The sequence below is a fragment of the Alosa sapidissima genome, chromosome 9 (assembly GCF_018492685.1).
Source record: "Alosa sapidissima isolate fAloSap1 chromosome 9, fAloSap1.pri, whole genome shotgun sequence".
Classification (NCBI taxonomy): domain Eukaryota; kingdom Metazoa; phylum Chordata; class Actinopteri; order Clupeiformes; family Clupeidae; genus Alosa; species Alosa sapidissima.
Genome location: NC_055965.1, coordinates 17,064,521 through 17,088,098, shown reverse-complemented (window position 1 = coordinate 17,088,098; position 23,578 = coordinate 17,064,521). Strand labels below are relative to the sequence as shown.

At 41.3% G+C, this 23,578-nt stretch overlaps 2 long non-coding RNA genes across 2 annotated transcripts; both read left to right on the top strand.

Annotated features, from left to right (window-relative positions):
* Positions 1 to 7,706: 7,706 nt before the first annotated feature.
* On the top strand, positions 7,707 to 9,132 carry LOC121718689. Its single transcript, XR_006033987.1, has 4 exons — positions 7,707 to 7,839; positions 8,132 to 8,201; positions 8,366 to 8,416; positions 8,877 to 9,132. It is a non-coding gene; the product is annotated as an uncharacterized LOC121718689 (long non-coding RNA).
* A 1,850-nt stretch (positions 9,133 to 10,982) lies between these two features.
* LOC121718684 lies at positions 10,983 to 11,678 on the top strand. Its single transcript, XR_006033979.1, has 2 exons — positions 10,983 to 11,111; positions 11,469 to 11,678. It is a non-coding gene; the product is annotated as an uncharacterized LOC121718684 (long non-coding RNA).
* Positions 11,679 to 23,578: the final 11,900 nt, after the last annotated feature.

Sequence of the window (23,578 nt, the reverse complement as noted above, 5' to 3'; positions counted from 1 at the left end):
TTACTGTAAGTAAACTGGAATCCACTTGGTCTTCATGACTACTTTCTTTGCACAGCTGAAGTCATCTTTTGTGAATGTGTTTCATTGGGTTCAAACATTTCTCACACCCTTTTGCAAAACTGTTAACACAGGTGTCATTCAAAAGCCCCAAACTCTATTGGTTTTCCCATGCTAAACAAAAGGAAAACATCTTTTCAAGGGTGGTATAGATACCTTGCATAAGACTGAATCTCTGATACACCTGTGTGAAACTCCTTTGCACAATTCATCAATCAGCAATCATTCATTATACAAAGAGATTTCTGTTCTGTGTTGCTATTTGCAAGTATGGATCTAATGCACATTTAGACAAAGTACTGTATTGCCTATTTGGTGGAGAAAACAGTACAAAAGGTGTTTACTGTAGGTCTATTTCGATGAAAAGGTGTTTACTGTAGGTCTTACATGTCAATGACAGTTACATCTTGGGAGGAATGAATAAATATTTTTTTATTCAATACATTGTCTTTTCACAGTTTTTTTCTGATACCAGAAAAATGAGAAAGAAATGGAACAGACATAGCAAAAATGCTCTTTTTGAGAACTAGATTTTGCATTTTGTGTAATGATTGATTGAAATCACAAAGTGATTTGACGACATGATGTGTTGTTTGAAGGCAAGATTTGCTTTTGCTGCATGTTTTAAGTGTTTTGAAAGAGTAACAGCCTTTTGCCAGCAAAATGTGTCATTTTGGCCAGAATGCTTTTGTTCAGACACGGGTGTTAACTGTTTTGAGAATGTGATGTCAGAGTTGACACAAGCATCAAAGTGGAGTTGTTGATGCACATTAAGATGAGTTGGAGGCCAATGTAACTGGAGTAATTTCAAGTAGATAACTTGCTCAAGGTGACTAGAGGGCAATGTGTTATTCTAACAGGGATGGAAATGTGTGGTTGATTACAGTTTTTCTCAATTGCTAAAACACAATTTCTGAAACCTTGCTCCATTTTCTTAAAACATTAAACATAAAACCTCAGCTTCAAGCACTATTCACAAAACATCTGACTCCTCTTGCAATATCAAACTTTCACCTCAAAACAGTTTTACCTGTGCTCAAAATCAAACATTCGCCTTAAAACAGAGATACCAGTGCTCAAAATCCAATACTGCTCTCAAATCATAAACAAAGCGATCAAAAGGATAAACACTATCAAGCTGTCAGTAAACAATACACCAAAAAATAGAAAACACATTCTATTGCTCATTGCCAGAGTGTCTCGCAGAGACAATTCCATTGTGCTCTTGGGAGAACTCTGGATTTCCAGGGTAGGTCAATTAGGCTAGATCCAGAAAAATCAATTATGAACCTGCACCCAGTCAAAATCTATTGAGCAATCAGTACTGTAAACAAATAGAAAGCACAATGTTCAATGATGATTCCCACCTTCAACAACTGGTTTGCTCTCTGAACTGGCTTATATTGGTTGTGTCACATCATTTGAAACAAGTTAAATCAATTTTGAGTGGTTGTGTTCAATCAATGACATGTCTGCTCGATTTGTATTGTTGCCACTTGTGCTTACCAGTATGAATGACGTATAAGTATAAGTATATATACTCTTTTGATCCCTGCATTTATCCCAATCCGTGAATCGGGGAGCAGTGAGGGGTTAGGTGCCTTGCTCAAGGGCACTTGAGCCGTGCCTACTGGTCGGGGTTCAGAACCGGCAACCCTCCGGTTACAGGTCCGAGGCGCTAACCAGTAGGCCATGCACGGCTGCCCCAGATGACATGTGCATTAGAGTGCAGAATGTGTTATGAGAACGAGAATGTGTTTAAAGTTTTGCTAAAAATTGAAAGTGAGGTCTGCAAATTGTGTTTTACCATGTGAAATGGTTTAAGATATTAACAACAGACTGAACAATTAGCTAAATGAGTTCAGGCAACTGAGAACTTTCTTCAGCCAATGGGTTTTAGTGTTTTAGCAACTGAGAAAAACTAACGTGGGACAGTCCCTGGCCCTGGCGGCTGTTCTCTTGCTTCTCTTCATTTTAATGGAGAGCTCTAAAAAAAAAAAAAAACACATGTGCAAGCAACTGCAATCTTAGATCAACTTTTAATGAGTTTTTACCTGACTCAGGTGTATGCTGCACTTCAGGCTTCAGCACATTGGAGTCATATCCAAAACGACATGCAGCAATACCTTTTTTTCGCGGTGCGAATTATACTATTAAATATATTTGTATCCAAAGTGACTCACAACAACAATAGAATAACAGTAGTTAACAGTAGGATAGCTTTATTCATTCAGTACAACAAACAATTTGTATTATTATGACCGCCGCGCAGCGAAGCAGCGGTCATATAGGTTTAGTCAGATTTCTCGTTGAAATTTACACAAAATGTGTTGTCCCTGAGCACATGTGTTGAAATTTACACAAAATGTGTTGTCCCTGAGCACACACAGCAATGTGTCATTTTAACACATCACTTCTATGGCAGGTGAACTAGCTCCTCAAAGTCTCTCCAAACACTGAATCTTTATATTTGTCACACAAACGGTGAGGTTCGTGCTACCAGCATAAAAAGAGATTCCACTGTTGGAGAATGGAAAGACCGTTTAACAATTTATTAAATTTACACAACACACCCCCCATAAAATATGCACATTATATCACAAAAAGTCCATAAAACATTCAGTCCAATGACACAGGGCTAAAGATAAAACTCCCAGAGTTCAATAGGGAAATTAGGCATATGTGTCAAGTCCGTTTAGTTCGGCAGGCAGGTTATTGCTAACCTGACCCTAGCCAGATGAATTTCGTTCCGCTTAGCTCCGCCTAGCTTCACTCACATCCATCTGGGACCTCTTCCATTGAGAATGATTTCTGCAACCGACTTTATGGTTCAGCCAATCAGGACGCAGGGCGGGAGTTTCATAGATGTGACATAGCGTAGAAGCGACTGTGACACTGTTATTAGAGTCACGGGTTGGCTTCGATGTGAGTGGTTGAAGTAGCACGTCAATAGATGACGGACAAGTGGCTTATTCAATCATAAGCAAGCATTTTTTTATTAGGCCCAGCCTTCTGAAGCAACACTTCAATGGATCGGTTCCAGATGGATGAGTGGAGCTAGGCGGAGCGAAATTCGTCTGGCTAGGGTCAGGTTAGGTTATTGCAGGCAGGCTCCAGTCATTCCGAAATACCCAGTCAATAGCGAACGTAGGGTGAAACTCCACATATGGCAGCCGGCGCCACGTCGTCTTACTTTTACAGGCAGGCCTCAGTCCCTCTGACACTCTAAGAACAACAAAAAGAGGCTCTCAGTCTCCGTCGCACCCCAGTAGACAATTATTATGTAGGCTACACACACGCACGCAGGTAAACCAACTTTCCTAGCTTTAGTGAGTGTTGAACCAAACTCATCCGGCCGTTGGCGTCACGTTGTCTTGCGGTTGCAGGCAGGCTCACTGCGTAGGTTACAGCCACACACTAGAAGAGAGGGAGAGCTCCTAAGTCGCAAGCAGATAACACTCATATCCCACTCTCACTTCGCTATCGGCAGATGGACTTTCCTTTACTTAGCTTTAAAATGCGTGGAATCAGGCTTCAGGTCCCGTTCTCCAGACGCGGCACCCCACTCCAGCCCTCTTTTCCCGGTGGCGTGCTGCCTGTGTGTTTCCTTCTCTCTCTCCTGCCTCCGTGTGACTGATCAAACTCTCGTGTCGCGTGCCCACCTGGTCATCAATTAGCAGTCAAACAAGTCTCACGTGCAGTAAGCGCTATGCAGAGGGGGTAGTCAGCTGGCTGTAATAATCAGCTGATTGCTATGCAATCACGGACCCATAGTTCAAGCACATAGTGTCACAACAATCCACAGCAAATAGTATTGACATAAACACAGCAAACTTCACTGCACACAGTATACACCCAAACCCAACAAATCATTAAATATACACCGCACACAAAATAAACAGCAAACCATTTGGATCAATGAGTCATAACAATACAGCAAGTGTTCTACTTTTGACATATTCACCACTGAGATCAAACAGATGAATTGGCAAACACGTACTCCGAGAGAACCAGGGGGTTAATATATGGGTCTCAATGCAAATAGACGCTATGCATTCAATAGACCACAATGTAACCAAGGCTTCATTGCAAAAGAATATTATGTGGCTAATCTGTCATCCAACATTCTGCTAACAATCTGCCATCCACAAAGAAGGAAATGAGCGGCTGTGTATTTATCCTCCAATCCTTTGGTCACTTGGACACTTGAGCCATTGTCCATGTCAAAGTTGAACAAGAGTCGGTAAGCCAAGGGTTATGTCTGTCAGCCTCTCCTTCTGTAAAGGCTAGAGCATGCCAGCACCATCACAACAGGCACAAAAAGACTCCTTTCAGAGTCCAGGAAGGTCCTGCTTTGGCTACAAGTAAGTCTACTGATTGAGAAAAACAATTAATTTTCTCCATTTGATGCATACCGAATCTAGTTATAACTGTCATTGTTAATATGATGTTGTTTGATTATATTCATAGAGTTTATAAATTCAGATTGTATCAAATGTATAATATAGTACTACAGAAACATAGATGGCCACTGGTATTACTGGTATTTGTAGACACATAACATGTCAATGATTTTGATGAAAGTCTTGATTTGAATGCTTCCTTCTTTACATCACCTTATAACTCTTTGTGTGACCATAACTTCGGGCACAAAGGCCCATCATAAAGTTGTCATTCGATCAACATGAGAGTTTTGTTCCATTGTTCGTTTAAAAAGGGTCACCTCTGAGCTTGTTATTATCTTCAACGATGATTACGCAATCTTCGCTTCACCACTTGTTGAACTAATCCCTTGAGTCGCTCAAGTTTCCTCATGTGTTCTTTTTCTTTCTTTTTAAATGGCACTGTGGATAATGAATGTGCGGCTGTTGGATGTTTACCCCACGGCTAAGGAAAAACGTGACAGAGGGGCCGAAAGGTCTTATAGGCTAACATGAGTCGAGTTAATCATAATCACAGCAACCTTTTGTCACCCTCAACTCTTCAGGGACCCTAATTATGTGTACCCAACAGAGCTGGAAATTACAGTCGGGAGTTTAACACGACACCAACCATTCCCACCCACCTTGCTTCTCGAACTGTACATAAAAGCTAGTTCGCCTGCCTCAGACCTTTAGACACGACACAACAACCTCTTCTCGACAACTCTCTGCAGATTGACAGGCAAGGTGTTTAAGTGACGCTCCACTTGCGTACCTGCCATGAAGGCGTTGGCGCTGGGTGAGGTGCTGGGGCTGCTGGCGGTGGCGCTGGTCGCTGGTCCGGCTGAAGGACTGGTGCTGACCAAGTGCGAGATGAAGGCGGAACTGGGGGCCATGCTGCCCGATATGGACGATGACGACGACGGCATGAAGGGGCCCTTCAAGATGGAGGACATTCTGGCTAAGAGTGAGTGTTTCCTGTTGTACTAAAGACACGTTTTTAATTGTTTAATGAATAATGTTTATTTTTTAATTGAAAATAGAGACTATTGGTGGTTTCTAACAGTAAAGGGTGACTAATGATCCTTAATTTCCCTCACTTAATGTAGTGAATATTGAGTGATTTTTTGTATCTAGTGGTATTCATCTCTGACCGACACCATTGTGAACCCAAATGTAAACAGTCAGAGAGCGAGAGAACCCTGTCAAGAAGAGACTGAGAAAACCCTAACCATTCTTTTGCTCCTCTAACATTCTCTCGCCTATACTCTCCTTCTCTTCCTCCACCTCCTTCTCCTCCTCCACCTCCTACTCCTCCTCTCCTCCTCCTCCACTTCTCCTCCCCCCAGTCATCTGTAATGTACGATTGGACTAAGACATGCTAGCGCATTAAGCCCTACTCTCACAGAATAGAATGAAAAACCCTGTTGAGAAGAGGCTGAGAAAACCCTGACCATTCTTTTGCCCCTCCTCATCCCCTCTCTCTCTCCCACAGTCGTCTGTAAAATTGAGTTCACCACCCAGTTCAACACGAGCCAGGTGACCGTAATGGACCCCCCCAAGCCCCTCTTCCCCGGCCGCAAGCCCTGGCCTCCCAGGAGACCCAGCGTCGGTGTTGAGGGCTCCGGCTCTGCAGGCCAGGGCGAGGGTGAGCCGGTTCCCAAGCCCGAGAACCCTGAGGCTCCCGCGGACAAGACCGGAGAGACCGGTGCGTCGTCCTTGGGACAGGCCCTTCGGGCGTCCCTGGTCGCCTCTCCGATGGGGCAAGCGGGCAGTGATGCCCAGGTTCCGCCCCATGGGGGGGTCGGCCGTGGGGGCGACCCCAGCAGGACAGCCAGGAGGAGCCCGAGGAGGTGGAGGAGGACTCCTCAACCTGGACGCTCTACGGCAGGGGTCTCAAACACCCGGCCCGCGGGCCAAATCCGGCCCGCGTCCTGCCCAATTCCGGCCCGCGACGTATGACAAAATAATAATGTAATCCGGCCCTTGAGGCTATTAATTGCGACAAACAACGATACTGATTAAAATAGACGATAGATCCAGGTACGGTGACATATCTCATTTGTAGGCCTACTCTGCTCCACTATGTGCAATACATCCATAGCTTGATTCAAACCCAAAATCGCTGCGCAAAGTTTTCAGGAAATACTTGTATTACACGCGAGAAACACAAAGACGTGTATATGTAATGACGCGGAAGCGATGCAGGCCATAGTTTTGCAGAAATTGAAGCAGAAATAGGCCTACACCAAATGTTGAAAAACGTTCACGTGCGATGAAGTCTTAGCTAAGCTATGTTATTCACCTATTCTAATTCTGAAGGAGAATATCCTTTTGGAGATTATGATCGATCGTCTATGACAGTGATAGTCACGGTGCGTCTGTGAATGGAGGTGCGTGTATACAACGGTGTCCACTAAGCATACCATGCTTGTTTCGACCCTCTGCCCAACATAGCTTGGAGGTTGCAGTGGTAATCGTGATGATAGTGTCCGTAATGGATGTGGTGCAGACAGCAGGGCTAGTAGAAATAGGGCTCTAAAGAACTACAAAGTCACCCGCAATATGATGCGAACTTCTGGGTACTGCAGATAGGAACTGTTTGACCAGAATACTTTATTGTAGGCCTATATTGTAGTAATCTATTACTAAACCACAACATATTAGGTGGTAGTATACATCTTAGGTGTTTTCCTGTTAATTTGTTATGTGGGTAATATGAAAAAAGGAAAGTAAACCTGCTTAAATATGTTCATCCAGTATTTACTGAAAGGTGCATAATTTGAGGTGCTTGCCATCCAGTGACAAATTACATGGGTAAATGTACCCCCTTCATAAACTTTTGTTTTACTCAAAGATTTTTACATTTACAGTAGGACTTCATCTCTGACCACTTTCAAGCCATGGCCTTTTGACATTTTGATATAAAAATCCAATGGTGTTGCTTTCTTAACCCTGATGCCTAGTTTGCCAGGTTTAAAAAAGTTATGAGAGGAAATATTTTTATTTGGTGTGAAACACACACACATACCTGTTTTTATGTTTTTCATTTATTTTATAATTTGTATTAATATTTATTTTATCATTATTTTATTTATAAGCTAAGGTTGCTAGCACAGGTGTCTAAAACTAGATAAAAACACTTGCACTTTCTGTTTGCAGTTTTGTGTGGTATTTGAAAAAAAGAACATTGCATTTTCAGAAATAGCCGGCCCTCCAATCAGATGACGTTGGCAGAATTGGCCCCCAGCTCATTTGAGTTTGAGACCCCTGCTCTACGGCATTTTTCAGCTGGCTGACCGAGTGGTGTGTGAGTCTGAGGACACCCCCTCACTGAACATCTGCCAGATGCCCTGCAGCGGTGAGTCTGGGCTGGACAAAGGAGGTGGGGGGGTGGAGGTCCTTAATGACCCAGTATTGAAGTGCTGTGCCCCAGTAAATAAGTTACGGTTTGTAACTAGCTCCTGTTGCCTCTTTTATTAGGACTATGCCCCAGTAGTTTTGGGTCTAGTGTCACCCCTGAGCGGGGGTCCTTGTAATGCTGTTCTGTCAGAGGCAAGGGCAGGATAGGATGTACTTTATCCATTACTAATGGGCGAGTGGATGCCTTAATTGTTACATAATAGTAATTGTTGATTTTTTTCCCCCTATAGATTTGATTGATGATGATATCAGTGATGACATCGACTGTGTGAAGGATTTGAAGAGAACCCACGAGAAAATGTGAGGAATCTGATATCATTACTACAACTACTACTATTATAATAATAATAATAATAATAATAATAATAATAATACAGACTTCACATCAGTAGCCTATCTTTCACCGATCATTGTTTAGAACATTTTGTGCAGACCGCTAAAGTGTTCCCCTTCTTCTCTTTCAGGAAATTGGACCCAAAGCAGAAATTCATGGCCCTCGCCATGAGAGCCAAAATGTAAGTAGAGACAAGGACTCGCATATCGCAATCTCTTATATCAATTGTTGAAAAGGGTATTTTTGCCCCGATTTCTGTTGATTGTGTGTGTGTGTGTGTGTGTGTGTGTGACAGTGACAGTGTACCAGTCTCAGTTGCTCCTTGTTAATTTAACAGTCTTTGTTCAACCATAACTGATGCTTCCATTATTGAGGCCTTCAACACAATTGAGTCAATGAAAGCACTTGATGACAATGACATTGTTTTTCTATAAAAAAAATATGCTATTAAAAAAGATTGATTGATTGATTGTTTGATTGAAGCCTGGACAATGGTGTAAATGATCTGAACAACCAAAAAAATAAAATCCTAGAGTTTGATCTCAAATTAATTTGAATACAATACAATAAACTTAAGTAGGCCTGCTAAGATCACAAAACCAATCTTCCCCTGAGTCTAATAGAGACATGTGTTGTTGCAGGATGGCTATGATGTTCCCCATGGAATGCCGTTCTGTTGTTGCCGCTGACTACTTTGCCGAGTGCCAAACGGACTGATGAGACGCAGGGCGATCTCTTGTCCTTTCCTTGTGATATCCTGCTCACAAATACAATGTCCGTTACACAGTCTTGGTTCTGGTGTCTGTACCTGGACCATGTGTAATGTGGCTTCCATCAGCTTCTGTCATTCTAAAATAAAAACTGTTTGAACAACTGAAAGAATTAGCTTGTCATTGCCCATGAATCTTTTGCATTTTATCTGAAAAGTATAACAAAATTATGTGAAACCTTGTTTTTTTTTCCTTTCATGGGGCTCAACATTTCTGGTGATGCCCCTGTTATTGCCATTGCAGGCACAAGGTTTTGGATATTGCAACAATTAGATGTCAACTTATATGATTTTTTTTCTTCAAATTTGGCTGATCTTCCTTCTCTCCTGGTCTATGTCTGACCCTGTCGCCACACAACACAAAGACAATGTTATCTTCAGGGCTATGAGATCCCTGCAGTGTGGACTATGAAAGAATGCAAGCGTTGTTGTTGTTGGGATTTTATTTGGTTGATTACAGTCACCACAGGAAGATAATGCCTGTATCCAGTGACAGGTGCCGCAACACTGACTAGACCTTACATGAATCCTGCAGAGATACAATCTCTGCATGGGCGGGTTTTATTATGTCTGGGCCGACATGACACAGAGTTTAGCTTACTGTTTTTTGTTAACTGTCTTCTGTTCTGTTCCGTGAATCAGCACCACCCTTGAAACGTTACACTGGGTCACAAATTGTGGACTATGTTATTCGGGTCACAAATTGTGGACTATGTTATTCGGACGTCAATTGACACTTGAGGACAGGACATCTGACAAAGAGGCATATAGGCTAAGCGGGGCGTGGGAAAGCAGAAAGAAGGGTGGAGGGGCGGGGATCTAGGCCTATAAAGGGCAACAAGTCACTTGTTTTCAGGCAACATTCTGGTAGTGAACAAGAGCATCGCAGAAAGAGATCTACAGGTGAAATCATGCGGACAACTCTACGTGCTGGAATGTTGGCCGCGCTGGCTGTGTTGGCGATGGTTGTCGGCAACAGCGAAGCAGTGGTGCTGTCCAAATGCGAGGTGAAGAACCACATGCAAGAGGTCTTCAACAGGCTGCCCGAGCAGATTCTACTCATGATCGACACAGAAGACCTGATGGCGAAGAGTGAGTTACCTATACTGCCTGAAAATGCCTGTGTCGTCCAACGCACACCTTTATATAAATAGCACCCTTGTAAAGGTTGTAGGCCTTAGCTCATGACATGACAAGATGTTGATTTTGTGGTAGATGCGGCGATCAAGGCACCTCATAATGGACAAATCAATGACATGATAAATAATTTAACAATCGACTGCACTCAGTAGCCTAATCACACTTTGCAATAGCATGCCACAGGCCATAGTAGGCTAGGCTATCTGAAGATAGGTGTTGGTCGATTCCTAAAAGCACATATTTTCTTTTTAATATTGAGCATGTGTTTTCCCCCATTTTATTTTATTTATTTGTTTGCCTTCAAGTCGTTTGCCACGTTGAACTCACCTCTGGGTTCAACACCAGCGCTGAGAACCAGCTGACGGTTACCCAAGACTCCAAAGGTTCTGGAAGCCAAGGAGGGCGCCGCCGGGGTAGACGGTCAGCCGGTGCTGGAGGCTCGCCGTTTGCAATTTCCAAGTTCATGGGCTCAAATTCCGAGGAGGGATCTGGTGATAGCAGCAGCAGCAGCAGCAGCAGCAGCAGCGAGGAGTCGGCCGAGCAGCGCGGAGAACTGTGGACCCTCTACGGCATTTTCCAGCTGAGCGACCGTGTCATGTGCGATTCTGGTTCTGTGCCATCACTGAACATCTGTCAGATGGACTGCCAAGGTAACTTAAAAAAGTCATAGCCTAATATTACGTTGCCATTTAGGATGCAATAATGTCATTGTCAGCTCAATTCTTACAGTATTTTATTTTCCCCCCTAAGCCTTTCTGGATGATGACATTGCTGATGATATCGCCTGCACTGAAGAACTTATACCCAAAGTGTAAGTGGGAGGAACATTACATAGGCCACTGTGGTTGTTTGCAAAGAAGGAATTATCACAACACATGTTTCTTCTCATGTCGGATATTTTATATCTCATAAACAGGATGTCCAACCCTGATGAACAAACAGAGGCCAAGGCTCTCTTAAAGAAAATGTGAGTATAGCAGAAATAAGGCTATAGCTTACAGTACTAACAGCAAGTGTTCAAGTCGGCCTGTCATCTTGTTTGAGGAAAGGACATTGCAGTAGCCTAAATCGCTTTGCCTATAAATAAATGTGGCTTATTGTCTGCAACATCGCTTAGTTATATAATTGGGGTTATTTCCTAAAATAAACACAGTATTTTTGTATGTTATTATGTACATTTTTTGTTTTAAACATATTTAATTGTGATTGCCATGAATAACCAAACCTATAGCCTATATCTAGCGCCGTGTTTTCTTTGCATGCCCCACAAGCTGCCAGTTTGTAGCTAGGCCAACATCTGTTTAACTTTTCTCTCTTGTCGCAGGATGGCGCTGTTGTTCCAGCCGGAATGCAGCGCTGTAAAGTACAAGGAGTTCTTTGCCGCCTGCCAGTGAGCGACTCAAGGCCATGTTGTAAGAGTAGGATAAATGCAATCATTCCCTATTTGCATTTTGTAGAGTAGTAAAATTGCAACAGTTCTACGCAATCACGCCTTCTCAAAAGAAATAATAAAACGCATAGATTTCTGCAAAATTAATTTTTTGAGTTTTTTTGGAGTTTGTCCAATTCAAATAGACAAATTTTTGAGATGGAGATAGCACAGAGGGGGTTGGTTGAGAGACGTTTCTGACTACTGCCCCCAGGTCAGATGAAAGGTGTTATAGAGGCGTCCCTTTGTACTGTAACAATCTCAATTCATTCAACTGGTCGCTTCACAAAATCCCTCTCTTCCTCTCCCTGTCTCTCTTTCTCACACACACACACACACACACAGAGAGAGAGAGAGATACCCCGTTTGCTCATTCTTAAATGTAAAACTAAAGCTGACTTTTCTGGATTATTTCTGACCTATTGTCTCAGTCAAAGGGAGAAGAGAAGGCACAGGTCATGTGTCCGGAGAGGATCAACGCCTCAGGAGGCTATGAAAGGGAAATGTGAAACCACATTGTAGCTTATTGAGATATAGGCCTACATTGTGTTCAACTTTTCAAACAATGAATAAGGAAATGGGCCACTGAAATACGTAGGCTATACATTACAGATTACACATTTTACCCCAAAAAGCAGGAACAATTCCCATGGAGTGCTCTTTGAATGGTCTTTAAAAGGTTACTGTTTTGAAAAAATAGCGATAGCTAAACAGTACCATGACTGTCAACATAGTTGTAGAGTTAAGGAGAAACTAGTTGGGCTACTTCTTAAATATCCTTTATGAATCGACGTAGCTTACCGTGTAAAATGAGAGTTTCACAGTATGAGACCTGGTTTTCACTGACATGGTGGAGTGGTATATTTTGTGAATGGTTCCTTATGAATTAAATGCTTTAGTCTATGTGTTCTAATGCAATGTGGTTAATTGGCTAAGCCTCCAAAAATTAGCCATACACATGGCAGTATGTGAATCTAAACACTTTATTTAAAAAATAGCTGTTATATAAAATAGTTGTTTACATGTTATCTATGGTACAGTATGTCACAATCAATGTTATAGGACATTTACATTATGCAGACACAATCAGATGATGATGCAAAGAGATAGATAGATAGATAGATAGATAGATAAAGAAATTATGGGTGGAAGTGAAAATTAAATGGAAAATGGGCATTACACTTTAGGTATAGGCCTAATAGCCATGCGCGGTTCTACGGGGTGGCAAAGGGTGGCAGCTGCCACCCCTGGGACACAGTCTTGCCACCCCTGTTGCCACCCCATTTATAAATCAGATAATATTTTATTTTTATAAATGTTTATAAAATAAGTATGTTTTATGTTCATACATGTTGGTCTGAGAACTGTGAGAAGGTCTGAAACCCACACCAAACTCCTCTCAAACAGAAATCGCCGATTTAGAATCCCCCGCCCCCTCACAATGGTTTCACCCATCACCATCAGCACAGTGACCCCCGCGAAATTTCACCATTGGCAGCAGGTTCAGGTTGTACAGTGCATGCAACTAGGTGTCAACTGTCTGTACAACGAAGTGGTAAGTTTGACCACCAAGTCGAAAAAGTCATAATCAGACCCATAGTCGGTTAACCCGGCAACAACCTCACTGTAAGTCTACGTCATTTACATCCCCAAGACTTTGTCTCATTGAATTTTTCGATGATGGTCAGGTCAGATAATAAGGGCATGCTTGTGCGTAGCTTAACGTTAGTCTATTTGTGTGTGTCGCTAGTGTATAACCTTTGATTGTAAATAGCCTATCGCTGTCGATGTCAACCCGTTAATGCACGTGATGAATCAACATGGGTTCTCAAAATTGTCATGCATCCACTTTCCCAGCATCTATGACTATCCAATTTTGGTCGACATTTCGGTCAAATCACACTAGAATATCTAATCGGTGTCAAGCTGGTGATGGGGGTTGCGTTTTTCTTTTTCTTTTCTTTTTATATATGGTGTGAATCAATCTACACAAGTAAAAGTACAGTTACATGACTGAAATTCTACTCAATCACAATAAGTAAAAGTACTATTTTCAAACAAACCCTACTCAGAGTAGGCTACTAGACTAGACGTTTGATGATGTCAAAGCACATCACATGAAGCTTAGTGCATGAGATGTAGGCTAATTGCTTAGATTCCAGTTAAATCTTCTAGTTTCATTGGGAGGTAGATTTCAATCATTTGTTGGTAGATCAACCAACAGCTGAGGCCAGCACAGGAGTTTGTGCCCTCAAGAAATTAACATGTTGCTTGTTCACTCGTGTTTGAGATTGTTTCTAATAGGAGATTTATAAAGGTACTTTAATAATACAGTACTACTTCATTATCCACCACTTTGTGAGTGAGTGAGTAGCCTAGATTGTGAATGGCGAAACATAATTTGCCACTAAAGATCAGGGACTGAAAACAGAATGATTTTCATTTAGGTTCGTTATGAGCAAAAACATTATTTGATGTCATAATATTATAATACCTATATAATATTAGGTCTTAAAAATGCTTGATAACCTAACTTCAGGCACAGAAAATGTCCTTGCTTTAAGCCTTGCAATAGCCTAACCCAGGGGTTCCCAAACTTTTCCACGACAAGGCCCCCCAAATACCACTAGGTTCTGGCCAAGGACCCCCTTGATGTGTTATTAAACCCATTGACAATACTACGGCAAATGTAAAAATACATTAAGCTGTACATTAAGCATTACATACATTACATTTAGCAACAAGCACTTCGCGATGGAGCATACAGTGTGTAAAAATTGCATTTGGGGCTTTCTGCTATATGAGAGCTATCATTCTACTATTATTCCCAGTCATTATCATGGAAAATATAATGTTCAGATATGCAACAAATTATTATAATGGCATTGTATAACAACCCTCATAGGAATAGGTATATTTTACATTTTTCAAATGTATTTATTTGTTGCTTTTATTTTTCCTTCCAACTTGCTGAGGCCCCCCTGGCACCCCCTCGAGGCCCCCCCACTTTGAAAACCACTGGCCTAACCTATGTATGGTGCTACCAACTGCATGACAGGCCTAAATATTTGCCTAGTGTCTCTGGTAGCCTATCTTATTTCACAAATGGTTTCAGTAATTTAGATACTTAGAAAAGGCAGTTAGATAGTGTTGGATATTAATATTCTTTTTTATCAACTAGTACTCTAGTTCTAGCCAATTATACAGGGGAAATACCGATTCATAACATCTGACTAAATTCATCTTATAAGGGGTCTGGGGAACACTGTGTGGGCAGGTGACTTTCCAAGCCAATGGAGTTTTGAATAATATTCAAACAAAGCTAATCGGAATGATAAATACCGTTATTAACCAGTTATCTAAAATTGAAAATGACGTTTTCACTCTGGAACAAGTGAAATTTAGCCTGGCGGGCCATCCTATATCATTGAAATGTATAGTCTGGAATCGAACCATTTACCTCGCTTAATCCAAGGGGCGGGCAGAGAATTGTCTTTCAAACTGCCTAGGCATGCAATAGGCCAGCGCTACGACCATATCCGTATCCGGTCGGCAAAACGGCAAATACATCCTTCTTCGAAAGGAATTACTTAAGTGCATTGTGTTGCTCAACTTTCAAAGAAAAGCCAACTCCTCCAAAGTTGACGTCCAACTCCTCCAAAGTTGACGCCAATGCCGATTCAAACAACCGCTCTTCGTTAGCCATAGCCATCTTCCTTGTTGTGTCACAGGACTGTCGTTATCCTGTTAAGCCCGCCTTAAGACTCTCTAACAAAATAGAGCGCTGTGATTGGATGAAGTCCACGGCGTCAGCCAATAGAAATCCCTATGGTTTGATACTAGACGTACAGGCTGAGCAAATTAATTTGCCGCCGCTAGGGTGCGTCTAGCGTCTAGAAGTGAAATTGGTTTTGCTCCCGTTTTTGGTTATGTCCATCCAAAAACTGTATTCGTTTCCGGTTTTGATTTTCATTCTTTGAACCTTTTCTAATCCCTGCTAGAGATATTTGGCCTTTAATTGTAGTGGGGGTTGAAGTAAAAACCTTCCAAAGAATTAAGTAATTGAATTAGATAGCCATACCCAGTATGTAGTTACTGTCCACCAGTGTGTTTGCATGTTTATAGTATACATTTAAATTGTTGTATCATAATAAATCCAAAAGCAATGTTTTGACTAAGAAGGTACTTACTTGACTGAGTCTTTATTGAATCAGATGGAAATGTTTTGAAAGTCACAGTCATGGTTATCATTGCAACAATCCTGAATCAGAATCTTGTCCAGATAACCTAAATCTATTGATGGCTTATTATGACCGCCGCTAGCGAAGCGGTCATATAGGGATTGTCAAAGTTTTTTTTTTTTTTTTTTTTTCGTCATCTACTTCCTGAATTTTTGGTCAACGATACCCGGGACACCGAACCACCGGGGCACATGAAATTTGGTGGGTATGTAGCCCCACTAGACTTTTACGGAAAAATTTTGTTTCGTCCCCGGGGGCCACTAATTTTGTTGGAAGTTAAAAGTGGGTTGGAAAAACAATGGACGCTTCATACAAGGAGTGTAGTTTACCGCAGAGAACGTCTAATAAGGATAGGATGATGTTCACATGAAATGTAATTTCCATTTCTTCTTGAAGCCGAAATAAATCTGAGGATGTTTATCGGACATGCTTGGTTTTTACTGCAGGTACGTTAATCTTATAATATCAATAAGGACCTAGGTAATGTTACCGTTAGCGTTGGTTGAGTGATGGAGGCCAATTTGATTGATTGCATTTGTAGAAAACTATAAATGCGGTTATACCAAGCAAATTGATAGCAGCACTGTAATTGTATCTTTCGACTGTCATTTGTTGCACGTGCTACAAAAATCATTCTGTGCAATGGAAGATTTACCAACGTTACACCGGTCTGATACAGTTTTGCCTATACATGCGTGACACTGAGACGCCTGTTTATTTTGTTTTAAAGCAACACCAAAGAACTTTCCCTCTGTCGCACGCACGCTATTTGTTTATACAGCACCGGCTTTGCAAATAACAATGTCCACAGACAAGGTAGAATATGTTGCATGATTTATGAAAGTACAATGTATTGCGACATCAAACGCAAGTCAAATTTGTAGTTTCTTATGTCTCATTCCATCAAACTACAGATCCGCTACCCGATCTGGCAAACTTACATAGTGCGGTTATAGCCGATAGAGGGCTGCGAAGCGAATGCAGAAGTGCCGTTCACCCTGTTACAAGTTGATGAACTACTGAAACGATTTTGGAAACATTATTTTAAGGTACAAAAAACTCTTTGGTAACGCTTTAGAATAACATGTGCTTATTAGGCGTTAACAGTGCATAATAAGCAGTTAACAATTCATAACTAACAGCTAGCTAACTGTTCATAACATTAAGTAACTGTTAACATGCAGCTTGTAAGTGTTTATAAGCAGCCTTTTAAGTTACTTACAAGCATATTTGTTAACAGTTGACGTGCAGCCTGTAACTGTTAACAAGCAGCATGTTAATGCTAGTTAATGGTGTATAAGATAAAAGGGTGGATAACTAATACGCTTATAAGACCTTTCTTAACCTTTTGTAGTAAATTTTGCAGCCCCCCAATCTAAAGCGAGGTCCACGTAGCCTATAGTTCCACAAGCCCAACCTTCTATCTCTATATATTTACTGTATCTATCTATCTAACTCGGTTAAGCTGTGAGAAATGCACCTTCAAAATTGCTGCAGCGAGCAGGATTTGAACCCCGATCTCCTGCGTCGTGAATTGCCGCGCTACTTACTGAGCCACATTCCTACCTATTATAACGACGAAATTGTTAATCTTGATTCTATATTCCGATAATGTTCTATATCATACAAGTTATGTTTTTTACAAATATGTTTCTGATGGAAAAGTGGTGTTTCATTTCCATAATCTTTATTGAGCGAACGCATAAAACAGTCAGTTTGTCAGCAGTCTAAAGATATTATGCCAGATTTGTATAGTTTGGTTACCTAGCAACCGAGGCTTATAGACGACAAGTGGGTGCGTTCAAAGTCTTGTAACGTTTGTGGAGAACTACGTTCGCAGACATTCATGGAAAACTGAAGGCAAACTGAAACATGTTTCAAATCCATCGCGAACGTTCGCCTAATGTTTGCGACTTTGAACGCACCCACTTGTCGTCTATAAGCCTCAGTTGCTAGGTAACCAAACTATACAAATCTGGCATAATATCTTTAGACTGCTGACAAACTGACTGTTTTATGCGTTCGCTCAATAAAGATTATGGAAATGAAACACCACTTTTCCATCAGAAACATATTTGTAAAAAACATAACTTGTATGATATAGAACATTATCGGAATATAGAATCAAGATTAACAATTTCGTCGTTGTAATAGGTAGGAATGTGGCTCAGTAAGTAGCGCGGCAATTTACGACGCAGGAGATCGGGGTTCAAATCCTGCTCGCTGCAGCAATTTTGAAGGTGCATTTCTCACAGCTTAACCGAGTTAGATAGATAGATACAATAAATATATAGAGATAGAAGGTTGGGCTTGTGGAACTATAGGCTACGTGGACCTCGCTTTAGATTGGGGGGCTGCAAAATTTACTACAAAAGGTTAAGAAAGGTCTTATAAGCGTATTAGTTATCCACCCTTTTATCTTATACACCATTAACTAGCATTAACATGCTGCTTGTTAACAGTTACAGGCTGCACGTCAACTGTTAACAAATATGCTTGTAAGTAACTTAAAAGGCTGCTTATAAACACTTACAAGCTGCATGTTAACAGTTACTTAATGTTATGAACAGTTAGCTAGCTGTTAGTTATGAATTGTTAACTGCTTATTATGCACTGTTAACGCCTAATAAGCACATGTTATTCTAAAGCGTTACCAACTCTTTTGCTTTAAGTGCGTGCAGGGTGTGAGAGGGGAATCGATGTGCTTTGATTCCAGCTTGGTAGTTGTAGTCTGTGAAATTAAAAAGCATGTGTGTGTGAAGTATCCAATGACACCTTCATTTCATTATGGCTGCTTTAGCAACACACCTTAAGCTACTGTGTAGTGTGACCCATTTAGAAGTGGCTACTTCATTCGCGCTTTCCCTGACTCATGGAGCTGCGTGAATTTTATTACAACTTTTCGCCACGATATGGCAGTTTAAGTCCGCTTGATACTGTAAGGCGTAAGCCATTGGTTTCCAAAGGAGATTTTATTTGTGTCGCCAGCATAGCCTATTGACAATTTATGTTGTAAATAGGCCTACCTTATAAGCCTACCTGTAGCTTAGGGAAGCTAACAGCTTTCTATTAGGATCTAGTTTGTTAGTTACAGTTTTGCCATAACTCCCTGATGCATTTTTGCATTAGAATAGCCAGAGCGTGGATATCTCAATCGGAAAATTAAACAATAGGCCTATCGGGTGCCTATGGACTAGGCTGGGTGAACCCAACCTGATCTGCCCGCTATTTATTTTTTGATTTCTTAAAAGATTGAGCTTGGTCTGGTGAAAGCCAGACTAGCCATGGACCTCAGTTACACAATGCAAGGGAACATGAATCAGCCTATATTTGCACGAACAATAACGGACAACAGCTCTTCAACTTTGGCCCGTTAAAATGTGTATGAACAGTCTAGCGACGCATTTCAAAAAGGCCCATTTGGACATGTCCGTTATTTGCACCACTGGTTAGATGTAAAACAGCATTTCGTTTCAGACTAGGCTACTACTTAATTTGTGCATTGACAATAAAGTATTACATGAACTAAAGATGACTAAAATCTTATGTAGAAGAAGAAACATTCACAAAAAATCCATCCATCCAAAAATGACCTTTGTTTTTGATAGCTGTTGAAAACGGCATGGAACTGACAGAGATGTTTTTGTTTATAAATAAATAAATAACATTATGCTGATACCTTTTGCTTTTCCCAAATACAATGTAGCCTACAGGTGTAAGTGACCTTTCATCAATCCAGTTGCAATGGATGAACTGTGATGAACTGCCCTACTTGTGATTGTTTAGAGATTTTAAAGGTTTTATAACAATGCTACATCTTCTTTGGCTATTCTACAATCTATTCACCTTTTCAGCACCAGTAGGCTACTTTCTGTGCAGCCGCACACACGAGCATACACAAAAGTTTCAAGAGTGGGGGATGGAGTAAAATATGGAGACAAATTGAAGTGGGATATATTTTCGCGGAACGGATGTACAGGACTGAGCGGCGGTCATATTTTGTACCGCTATGCGGCACATCTAGTTTTATAAATGTGTGCATATTCCCTCAAAACTAACTAGAAGAAATCATTTGAGGGGTCATTTTTTTTAATTCTCTGGGGGAACCCCCCTAGAATTGCTTTTTGACACTGTATAATTTAAGTACAGACTACAGACTGTAGCCTATAGTAATTACACAGAGAAAGAAATTCACACATTAAGACCCACACCATCCAAAACGCCAGCTACATCTCCCATTTGCCTCCCACCTCGTGTAATGTAGTGTAGAGAACAAAACATATTCAATGAAATTCGTAGAATTTTAAGTTTTGAATAATGTCCATGGCCCCCCTCCTGGAACCTCATGCCACCCCAGGAAAAAATCTCTAGATCCGCCCGTCTGTAATACTGCATCTGTGCATTTGTTTGTACCATTTAAAAGAGTATGACCGCCATCAACAGGAATGCTACTGCCACTACACCCAACAGGTGCACTCTTTTTAACCATTTAGGTGCTTTAGCCTACCTACTGCCATGAGAAACACAGTGACACCATCAAATGAAAATAGTCATTGATGCTAGAGAGAGGCACATGAGTTTTAGTTTTAAATCAAGTTAACTTCCACATGTGTAGAGTGAGTTATATATGTATACACTACTAGGCATAAGTCCACACTCGAGGTAAAGAGTCAGTCAATTATATGTTGAAAACAGGATGCACATTTTAAGGTCTCAACTCAATACCTGTTTATGTACTGATTTTATGTTCCCTTTTGAGCCATGAAATGAGCCGCTTTAAACCCCCAGTACTTTCATTAACTGAAGTCACATTCATGCAGGACCTGCTGCTTGACAATGTGTTTGTGCTCTTCCATTCTGCCCTGCCCAACACTATCCATATGTTGCAGTGTGCCTTGAGCATGCTTACCTGCTTACCTGCTTACATGCTCACCTGCTTACATGCTTACCTGCTTACATGCTTACCTGCTTACATGCTTACCTGCTCACCTGCTTACATGCTTACCTGCTTACCTGCTTACCTGCTTACATGCTTACCTGCTTACATGCTTACCTGCTCACCTGCTTACATGCTTACCTGCTTACCTGCTTACCTGCTCACATGCTTACCTGCTTACATGCTTACATGCTTACCTGCTTACCTGCTTACATGCTTACCTGCTTACATGCTTACCTGCTCACCTGCTTACATGCTTACCTGCTTACCTGCTTACCTGCTCACATGCTTACCTGCTTACATGCTTACCTGCTTACCTGCTTACATGCTTACCTGCTTACCTTGGATTCCACTTTCATCCCTGTTTTCACTGTTGGCGCAGCGTTCTTGATGACTGGATCCTTGGACTGTGACAGTCAGCTTCAGACTGGTCTTAGCACTTATGATGAACTCCTCCGCCAAGCTGGCCATTGGTAACTAGCCAAGTGTGGCACCCCAAGCCATTTAGGTTACCAACTATCATTTTAAGAATTCTCCATGCTCAATGCTCATTTTTCTCCACCTCTGATAAAGCCATTTCAAATACAGACGAAGGCCACCTGATGCGTGGCTATTGGCTAAACCCCGAAAAGCAAGCACCACAACTTCAGCTTGTAAGGCAATGTTATATTGATAAAGTAGATATAGTCCAACAATTAATTCTCTAAGCTCTAAGACCTGTCCTCAGTCACTTACTTAACCTACACTTAGTGTGTAGGCTACCACCTGTCTAAACTCTTCACTGTGTTTTCCAAAATAGTATTCTCCTAAAATGATATCAGCTTGCCATCAATATAAAACTTTTTTTTTTTCACCACTTCCTAACAGACACTTCTACATCTTCCTCAGTCATTTCAGACCGTCATCCAAATTGGCTAACAGCTGACGGATACATGGTGCCGTTGTTGCCGGGGGCGACACGTCATCCATATAGGTGTGGTGTCAAATCCACATTAAATAATACAACATCAAAAGAAGTCCGCACACTGTGGATGTATACTGCAGATGATGGCTTTAATGCACTCCGGAGCATTAGTGAAGCAAGCAAGTAAGTGAAAGCAAAGTAAGCAAAGTGAGCAGTGAGCAAAGTGAGATCACATCCTCTGGCTGTAACAGCCTTTATACCCCCTTCAAGTCATCCCAGACAAGTCACTCTATGTTTACAGATAACTGACCAAGTAGTACTTCACCTTTGCCCTCTCATCCTGTTATTCCTACATTCTTTAGGTTGTGCCATTCTTTAGGTTTTGCTTACATTTCCTGGCACCAAACCTTATCTATGCCATTTTCTGCCAGGCCTGCTCTTTCACTTAAACCAGTCTTCCTTTCCCACACTGAACATACTACAGACTTCAGTTTCACAAAACAATGATATTACACAGAATAAAGATACTACATAAAAGATATATAAACTAAAGGATATATTTCAATAAAAGTCACGACATAGGCTAAGATGGAAGGTAGCCGGGTGCCATCCTTTCACCTCAAACAACGCATTTTGATGCCCTTATAATGATTTCTATTGCATGGTGAAAAAACACAATGGTGAAATGGTATATCCAGCTATGATGCCAACCTCCAAATGCAGCCACGATGTGGGGTAAGTACTTGTGTTGTAGCACAAGAACTGAATGTCCTCAAAATATGCCCTAACTGCTGTAAAGCGTAAACTAAGAGGTATTTAGCTTTTCCCCAAAAAACACCTTTTTAACTTGCAAGGGACCAAAGAAAGTGTTAACAGTTGTTTTTATTTGTAAACTACTTGTGCTTAATAGAGATAAAACACATTGTTTAGGGGCTTGTTAAAAGACGAGCCAGGGTTCTTTTCTTGTTTTATTGTGTTTACGTCTGTAAACTGAGCTTTAACTCTGTTGGCAGACACACATCTGTAAAAACGTAGTTTCACATTTCTTCTCAACTCTGTTGGCAGACATACAACTGTAAATGGAGCTTTAGATTTTTCTTTAACTCTGTTGGCAGACAAACATCTGTAAACAGAGCTTTAGATTGGAACTTGATTCTGCTAGAGAGAGTGACTCTCAGGCGAATTGACACACGCGTTGATCCCAAACCCGTCGAAAAGGGGCCCTCGCACCAGACATACACAGGAGTAGTGATCTCAACTGTGCCACGGGAGTGCCCCAAGGTCACTAGTCACAAAACGCAACCCAAAGGGTGTCATTTCCAGTACAGAATGCAGTGGAATGCAGCCCTCCATATTGTACTACATGTGAGAAAGCATAAAGAAGTGGCAACGTATGTGGAAAAAAAACACATCACATTAAGACACCCACATAGACACATCATCAATGTGAAAACATTGGTCTACAAAGCAAAACTGAGGGGGTAGTGGCAGCATTACAGTTTGTTTAGCACTGTGATGGCGGTGGGGACAAAACCTTTTTTGAAAACGGCTTTAGTCCAGTTCAGTGACCATCATTTAAGGGATATTATTCAAATTTTCCGGGACCCCCTGAGCTTAGCTGAGTCACCAACTTCCTGACTTTTCATGTCTGTGATCAGGGGCCCAGTAGCTCATACTCTGTCCATGGTTCATACCCCATAGCTTTCTTGTGGGTTTGTCATGAGGTATATGCCCTTTTAGTTTTTTCACCCCTGCCCTTTAGAAAGTCTGAGTCTGCCACTGAATCACATCTTATGTTTATGTACCACCAGCTTGGCCACCCCATCAAAATGTTTCTAGAATCATCGTCTTCATCGCGCCACATTCGAGGGGATCAGGACACTTTAATTACTAGGACACAAATACAACAAACATAAACACAAAC